This window comes from Dreissena polymorpha, chromosome 1, assembly GCF_020536995.1.
Source record: "Dreissena polymorpha isolate Duluth1 chromosome 1, UMN_Dpol_1.0, whole genome shotgun sequence".
Classification (NCBI taxonomy): domain Eukaryota; kingdom Metazoa; phylum Mollusca; class Bivalvia; order Myida; family Dreissenidae; genus Dreissena; species Dreissena polymorpha.
This window is the reverse complement of record NC_068355.1, coordinates 182097065-182106285: the sequence shown is the minus strand read 5'-3', so window position 1 is coordinate 182106285 and position 9221 is coordinate 182097065. Positions and strand designations below refer to the sequence as shown.

Below are 9221 nucleotides of genomic sequence, written 5' to 3'. Positions count from 1 at the left end.
TAACATCTTAAACTTAACCTTGAATAATATCTTATACCATTTTTTATCATATGTAATAATTGGCTTCGAGCTGTGCGTTATATAAGGGGCATTTCCACGTTTGGGAAAATTGACAAAATAAAAAAGTTTATGATTTGCAAATTTTCGTTGTAGTTATAATATTTGTGAGGAAACAGTAATACTGAACATTTACCATGCTCTAAAATATCAATTACAGTATATGCATCGTTTGACGATTTAAAAACCTGAAAATTATAAAGCGTTGCAACGCGAACCGATTGAATAATGTGGAGCTTTCTGTTGTCGTGGTTATATCTTGTGACACTATGAGGATTGCTTAATAAAGTATAAAATACATCACTCATTGCATGAGCACTGATGGCCGAGTGGTCTAAGCGATAGACTTTTACTCCAGGAGTCAGTGGTTAGAGTCCAGTTGAGGGTTACTTTTTTCATTATTTAATATTATTCGTATTTTTTTCCGGAGATTTTAGAAACACTGTTCACAATTATCAATATAAAGCATTGAATGACAAACTTCAATACATTCAAAGACTGTGAAAAGGTCCCTTTTAAATATTGTAACATAATTCTCGCTTTATTTTTCGTAGAAAAATACCACAATTTTTGTTTTTAAAATATAAATACAAAAAGTACATTAAAAAGAGGTGAACGGACATCTTTGCTGTTATTGTATAAGCAAATTATAATGGTTTCTAGTATTATCAAAAAAGACTCTGCCTTAATATGTAATTGACTTATGTCAAATAACGAGGTATTAAATTTGCTTCAAATACTGTTTAACAAAAATATTTGTTTACATAGTTGTCCTTAATTAAAAGTTGTTTCAGATGCCTTAAGTATATTTTTCTCTTCAGAATGTGTTATATTGTATTATTTTAACAGTTCAATACATATATTATCATTCACACAAGCAATTTTTTTATAACAATGGTCTGTAGAAATGAATGTGAAATAGGATTTGTAAGAAATATGTATTTCTTAAAATTATGAAGAATAATGAAGAGTGACAAAAGTGTTATACAGGACTTACGGGCGAGAGACAGTTACAATAAAACAAAATGTGCTCCCCAGGTTCAATAGGGGAAAGCTATATATAAGTGGAAAGCCAATCCTTGAACATTTTATTAGTAATAACAACACAGTATCACTAAACAATACTAGTGCACATAAATGGTTATGTACTTTATTGAGGGCATCATCAATATTAGATCAGGAAATACATTATTTAACATCAACATGCTTAATTATTTACATACAACATTTTGTATAAAAATGGTGGACAAAAACAACAGCATAAGTGTAGTGCGCTTTGTCTTAATATGAAAACCACAATAAAAGTACGCACAATTATAGACAAAATTAAGCACAGTAAGCCAGAAAATATAAACACATAAAAATAAATGCAACAAATGACCGGTTACAGTTTAGACACTATTTTAACTTTTAATATTAAAATCCTTTTTAACCGTTATTTTACAGATATTTACACAATTCAGACATAGAGATTATTAATGTATTAATTTGCTTATTCAAAATGCTTATTTGGAGTCGACGAACATATTTAAACATTACATTTCAACTTGATTTAAACATAACATTTCAACTTGCATTTGATACGGTTTTACGAATATAGCACAATTTTGTATATTGTTGCCAAATACTTATATTTGTGTTTGGTAACATTTTTTGTTTAGCTTAACGTACAAATGTACGCATGAGTGTTTGTTTCTATGTATCAATTTGATCAACATGTCACACAATTTACAAACATCAATGTTCAGCTATTCAACAACAGAACAAACATGTTTCATGCATTCAATAAATGCTAAATATAAACAACCCCAAGTTTAAGGAAATCTGGTCTTAAAACTTTTGCTGAACTTTAACAGTGGGAGATATACAGAAAATGGCTCCATTGAAGGCACTGCACTGACATCAATTGTGGGAATGTTAACGTAAAAGGTAAAAAAACACATTGTTACAAAACTAATTAAATGTCAAACTTTATTATCAGCAATACGTCAATACGTTAATGTTTAATATAAGCACAAACATAAGTGTTTATTCCACATACACTTTCAAAGCAGACATCTTTGTTTGATTTGTTTAAGCAAATAATATTGCTCTCTACTTTACCAATAGCGACAATTGCATTTTTTGACAATTGTTAGCATATGACAACACTCTTCCTTAATTTGTAAATGACTGATTTCAAATAACAATGTACTTAATTTTCTTTAGATAATGTAAAACAAAATTAAACTTATTTTAAGAAGTTGTTCTTAATTAAAAGCTGTTAATATAACAAGGGGTTTATATTTCATTGAGTTAAGTTTTCTCTTCAGAATATGTTACTGTGCATTATTTTAACAGTTTAATACATATATGAGGATTCACATAATCAATATTTTTATGACTATGGTTTGTACAAATTAATGTAAACAGTGACTTTATCTTATAGAAATTGCCACAATAAATAAATAATGTACATTTAAAATACTATTGTTTCACAGTTGCTCTGTGTATAAATGTCAGAATTTACCTCTACAATGTATGAGTTCAAGAGATATTGATTAAGATACTCAGGTATTAAAGAGAATACATTCTGGTCGTCTTCATATGCATGTACAAATATAAAGCATTATAAACTATTATGTCCGAAAATAAATTTAAACACTTATGAGCATCTAAGTCTATGGTCTAACAACACAAATTAACATTTATAACTTTTGCCATTTTTCATAAAACTCTAAAAAATATTATTTGTTTTTAATTTTTAATTTTCCTTAAAGTTTTACCCAAAATGCAAGAGCCATTCTCGAATATTTAACAAACAATATCTATTGAAATCAACAAAGCACTGGTAGTAAATACAGAATCGATACTTTTGGGTAGATTACATAATATTGCATATAATTTATTTAGATTCCCATGAATGCTATTAAACAAGATTCTTGTTCCAATACCCACCCGAATGAGCAGATTTACTAGTATAGTTTTTAGAAAGATTGATAAAGAGAAAAAGTTGAAGCATAAAACTTCTAAAACTTTCTTAACACTACTTTTATATAGCTTATCTATAATACGGGTAAAAAAACAGAAGACTGAAACATGTGTTATAACATGAAAATACTCCAATATTTTTTTCATGTTGTCCAAGTTACCAGCCTCATTTAAACAGCTTTGTCACACTTTGAAAGTCTTTGATAAAAGTGTATTTCCCATTAATTTACCATTATCAGGATCAACATATGTAGTGATATGATAATATAGACAAAGACATTGCATATGCATGCTTTTAAAATACTTGACATGCTATATTTAGCAAAATATTTCAACATAAATACTGACAGCATAAACATTCCCATAAAACATAAACTATTGTTTTTGTATGAATATAACTTGGTTGGTCACATATAACATAAAACGTAAGCTATTGTGTTTTTTAATACAACTTGGCTGGCAACATACAACATGTGGCTGTTGACATGACTTTGTGGCTTTCCACTTGATTTGTTGTGATGTGTCATTCTGCCATTTCGATCTGAACAAGGTCATTCATTTTCACACTTCATAACATTCAAAGATTCAGAGTAAGTGTTGAACAAACCAGGAGGTATGTGAAGACTAGCACATCTAAAACAGTATGTAACTCTGAGCTTCTTAGGTTTCACTGGGGTCAATATGTTAAAAATTGCTGCAACAGGCTGTGTTTCTAATTGGATGGTTTGATTTCCTCAAATTGCATCTGAAAAAAAAAGAGTCGTTACTGTAGATGTCAGTTTTTTATTTTATTTTTATACCGATGAAAAATCAAGAACAAGCACAACACTTGGTATTTCAGAATGTAACATCTAATCTGATTTGAATCCATTGAGACAATGATGGTCCAGAGACTATTATAAAATAATGATAGATAATAAATAGTTAAAATGGTTTGCCATCATGCATAAACATTTTGCTTTTGTCTCAAAATTCCACTAATGTAAAAGACAAAGAACCAAAATACACAAGTAGGCAAATTCACAGTATGACAAATATCGTTGGTTTAATCACACTAGAAGCAATACTTTTCGAGTTTAGACTTTACATACAAATCCAACAGCTGGATGTACGTATGGACAGACAAATGTACATCTACATGTACTCACACATCACTGAACTTGGGAGCATGCAAAAAACATCCACTCGACTAGAACACTCACCTGAAGTTCGTTCTGCAAGATCTGTACAGACTAAGGGTCCTGTACCATGGATATACCAGAATCTTGAGATGATGGCTGCTGCTGGTTCATGTGCTGTTATGATGTTCATAGACTGAGGGTTCCACACCATAGACATGCCAGAAAGTCGAATGATGACTGTTGCTGGTTCAAATGCTTCAAAAACAAACAAACGCTATGCTATCCGTTTTTCTGCAATTAAGTTGGTCATGTGCTAATTAAAACAACAATTTTTAAGACTTTACTAGCATTTCATAAAAAGTGTCAAGTATCAAAATGCTGGTTCAACCCGGGCAACACACTTAATACTCTCTGAAAAAAGCCATTAACTTTAAAAAATAGAGCTTTGTCATAGCCGTGGCGAACACCCCCACATGAAGAGCTGATGAAAAGAACTTGAAATGCTGAATGTGTAAAACGCATCCGTGACCCCGTGACCTAGTTTTGGCACAGCATGGCCCATGTTCGAACATGGCCTAGAGATCATCTAGATTAAACTTCTGACCAAGTTTGTTGAAGAGCAGATGATAAGTACTTGACATAGAGAGCTGACACCAAACTGAATGTGTAAAACGCATTGAATGACCCCATGACCTAGTTATTGGCCCGGCATGGCCCATGTTCGATAATGGCCTAGAGATCATCTATATAAAACTTCTGACCAAGTTTGGTGAAGAGCGGATGATAAGTACTTGAAATAGAGAGCATACACTAAGTGACCCCGTGACCTTGTTTTTGGCCCGGCATGGCCCATGTTAAATTGTTTCCTATAGATCATCTAAATAAAACTTCTGACCAAGTTTGGTGAAGATTGGATGAAAAGTACTTTAATAAGAGAGCACACAACATGCTGAATGTTTAAAACACTAAGTGATACCATGCCCTAGGTTTTGATCCTGCATGACCCATATTCAAACTTGACCAAGACACCATCTAGATACAACTTCTGACAAAGTTTGGTTAAGATCGGATGAAAACAACCTGAATTAGAGAGCAAACACTTAAAACGGATCAACTGTCAGACCGACAGACTGACAAGTTCACTCCTATATACGCCATTAAACTAAAACATCACTGACCCCTATTCGTAATTCAATGTTAGTTTAATAACCATAATTACAGTTGATATGGAACATGATTTTGTAAAGAGTGAAAGAGTCAGATATGTTGGTACCTGCTGATAAATTGTTTGCTGTTGTTGTTATTGTGGTTTTGAGTTTAATATAACTCTAGATGTAAAATTTAAAATGCAAATTTGAGGGTTTAGCTTTAAACTTCACATTTCTTTGTAAGATAAAGTAGTTTGTGGCTGAACCCTTAAATTAAGATTAGATAAACTGGTCAATTTATTGAAGAGCAGAAACCCCAGTTTGTAGTGGGTTTTACCTATTGGGTATTTGTGAAAGCTTTATTGCATCAAAAGGTTTTGGCTATTTAGACTGGGTCTCCTGAATGCTTTGCCACAGTGGCCCCTTTTGCAATGGCAAGGTGACTTACCTATTGAGATGCAGAATTTGATTTGGTGAACATCGCTCACTGGGCTTGAACTTGTGAGTATAAGACCTCTGTGAACAGATAGAAAGACCTTAGGGCATCCCAGGAATGTGTCCCTGTAAACCAAATAATTCAGTGCATTCTGAAATGGCATCAGTTATATTAGAAGTCAATCAATGTTGTTTGAGTAAAAAATATTTAAGAAATAAATTCTGTTTGAAGGATCTTGATACAAATGGAATATAAACTAAATACTTGATACAAACATAGCCTTCTATATATTGTACACTTGATACAAACATTTTGTGTCCCTCTGGGACCAATATTTATTAAGTTACGTGCAACACTAAAAAGGTGGGACGGACATAAGGATGAAAGTAAGGACGGGGAGCATTAAAGACAAGGACACATGTGTACCCCCTCCCCCCACTGAGCCCTTTTAAGGCAATACAAATGGCGGCTATTATAAATATTTAACACTTACAAAAATGACTTGTTTAAGTTAGCAGCCTGGATAGAGTTTTATCAATATTAAACACACACAAACTATTTAAATTAAAATTTGGAGTGAAACACTGTACATTATAAGTGGTTAATTACATTACCAACCTACCTTATTGACGAGGTAATCTTGGCCCCTGGCCAAGAAAGTATGGCGCCCCAGGTTCAGTGTGGCTCCACCCTGCGGATAGGACTAGCTGAGCATTTGCCCCAAGGTCCTGGGCCAGGAAGTGTCACCGGGCGTCTGGGCCCAGCTGACCAGACAGCCTGTTGTTCAGCTAGGTACCGATCTATGATTGCATGGGTTCCTATTGGAACAGGCTATTAAAACAAAATCCAGTAATTTAAATAAATATTGAAAATAAATGAAGAAAATAATTTTGAAATGAGCTGAAGGCTTTTACATAATTATTTTACTAAATTTAAATATAATTTAACAATTGTATTAAAGCAGATTGTTCTGCAAGGATAAACTTTTGGTTCAGTGGCTGAATTTCGGTCGAAAATATACAAAACTTAATGCCCTGACCGTCTATGATTAAAATTGATATCAGATCAAGTGCTATTTGCATTTTATTTACTATGTGTGATCAATGTAAAAGCACATAATTCCCATTTGATGCTAGTAACTTTTCAGGCACATAAAATACTGATGTAAAGTGAAGTATATGAGCCTCATTCTGGGAAAATAGGACTCAATGTATGTGCAGTCTGCACAGGCTAATCTGGGATGACAATTTAATAGGGCTTAATGTATGTGCAGTCTGCACAGGCTAAACTGGGATGACGCTTTAATAGGACTTAATGCATGTGCAGTCTGCACAGGCTAATCTGGGATGACACTTTATTAGGACTTAATGTATGTGCAGTCTGCACAGGCTAATCTGGGATGACACTTTAATAGGACTTAATGTATGTGCAGTCTGCACAAGCTAATCTGGGATGACACTTTAATAGGACTTGATGTATGTGCACTCTGCACAGGATATTCTGGGATGACACTTTAATAGGACTTGATGTATGTGCAATCTGCACAGGATATTCTGGGATGACACTTTAAGCACATACATGAAGCCCTGTATCCCAGAACACCGCTAAGATACTACTTATTGTTCTTATTGCTGCTGCTTTCACCGGGCCATAGACAGAGATAGAGCGAGTTCCCACACCAAAGTTGCCACCTCAAACCCTGGAATTCTCAACAGCAACTGTTGTTAAATGGCGTCAATCACATACTGGCATAAGGTTCACATTATTCGAGAGCAACTTATTGAGGTCAGTCGCAATAAGGAACAAGTCACGCAACGCCTGCTCTATCTGTTGGATCAAGTAGTTTCTGTGTAAGCCACTCGTCTGGAACAATTTGTTGATTCCCAGCATTGAATTGTTGCTAAGCAACATCGATGCTGGGATGGAAGTCAAACTCCCAAGGCTCCGCTGTAAGAAGTGTTGATGAAGCCAACATGGGAGAAGATGTTTGGGGACTTGCTACTCTGACGCAAGACGTTTTTGTGCTGAATTACTTAAGCGAAGGGGTCAGGATTGTCATCGACTTTCACTTCAACGATGTTTTTATGTTGGCGGCTTATAGTGTTTGCTGAAAAGAAAATAGAAAGTAAACTAAAACCCGATTGGTTTAGACTTAGTGACAAATGAATTTGCCCTGCAACAAAATACTTAACACACCTGCTCTTCAATGCCAAACGTTGCGTCTATAATTAATATTTAGAATATTGCAATTAATGTTTTACCAATAAGAACTCAGGATAGCGTTGTATCAATATGTTATGCCCCAAAAACTTAATATTGAAAATTTTTGGTTTTAAACCGCGAAAAATACATAGTAAAGTACAGTTCATAGCAATGTGTCATACTTTTTTTTACATTGGATGTGTTTGTCAGATACACAATGCCCCTACTGCGCCGCTTTGATTATATATTTTTGTTTTTGATTATACCCCTTTACAAATATTACTTCCCTTGAAAAAATGATATGTACCTGCCAAATGATACATATAAATTATCTCCCTTTTAAGCGTGTTACTTCCATTTGATTTGTCTGTTTTTACCTTTTATCTTCAGGATGACTTTGACCTTTCACCACTTAAATTTTGCAACTGCATGGGATACACATGCATGCCAAATATCAAATTGTGATTTTTAATAATGCAAAAGTTATGGCCTATGTTAACGTTTTCAGACGAACGGACTGACAGACAGTTCAACTGCTATTTTGCCACCCTACCGGGGGCATTAAAGTAAATATAAAAAAACAGGCATGACTTCAGTAATTTTAAGTGCGAGACTTTCCCCATAAATAGTTTTGACTAAAACAACTTTCACTGTGAAACTTTACAACTTTAAATGTGAGAATTAACAACTTAAAATGTAAGACTACATTATTTTAGATGTGATACTCGGCAACTTTAACTGTAAAACAATAAACTTTTAACATGACACTAAACAACTTAAAATATGAGACTGTACACATTTAAATGTGCACAACTTATTACGCAAGATACTACATTGTAGTTGATGTCTTCATTTTATGCCATTGTTTTTGTAAGACAGACCTTAGATGTAAAGTTTAGTCACTGGCGTTGAAAGTGTGTGCATAAGGATATGAAAGCAGTATAGTGATTTTGTCTTTGCAAACATCCGGTTTCTAATTTAGATAAAAATCATAATCAGTTATACGTGAACACAAATACTTAACAATTAAGAATTTTTGATTTGTATTTTAATTGTACTAAGTTTCAACTTATACAGCTTAATAAGGCAAGTAACTCATTGTTGCAACCTATCAAACACTTTTTATGGCAAATATTGCATTGTAAATTTTAACCAGTAAATATTTATAAAAACAATATAGACTTTTTGAGGAATGGGGCTGAATTTAGGCCCAATCTTTGACAAAATTAATAACACTGTAAGGTCTCACCTGAAGCTCAGAACTGAGCTGATATGCTTGCCTCGCGG

At 33.5% G+C, this 9221-nt stretch overlaps 1 long non-coding RNA gene across 2 annotated transcripts; it reads right to left on the bottom strand.

Moving 5' to 3' along the window:
* Positions 1–3393: 3393 nt before the first annotated feature.
* LOC127864174 (uncharacterized) lies at positions 3394–8743 on the bottom strand. 2 transcript variants are annotated; one of them, XR_008041558.1, is made up of 5 exons: positions 7311–8743; positions 6355–6563; positions 5745–5857; positions 4230–4403; positions 3394–3772 (listed from the first exon to the last, which is right to left on the bottom strand). It is a non-coding gene; the product is annotated as an uncharacterized LOC127864174 (long non-coding RNA). The 2 variants fall into 2 exon arrangements; XR_008041557.1 differs by having other exon boundaries at positions 6355–8735.
* Between the last annotated feature and the right edge of the window lie 478 nt (positions 8744–9221).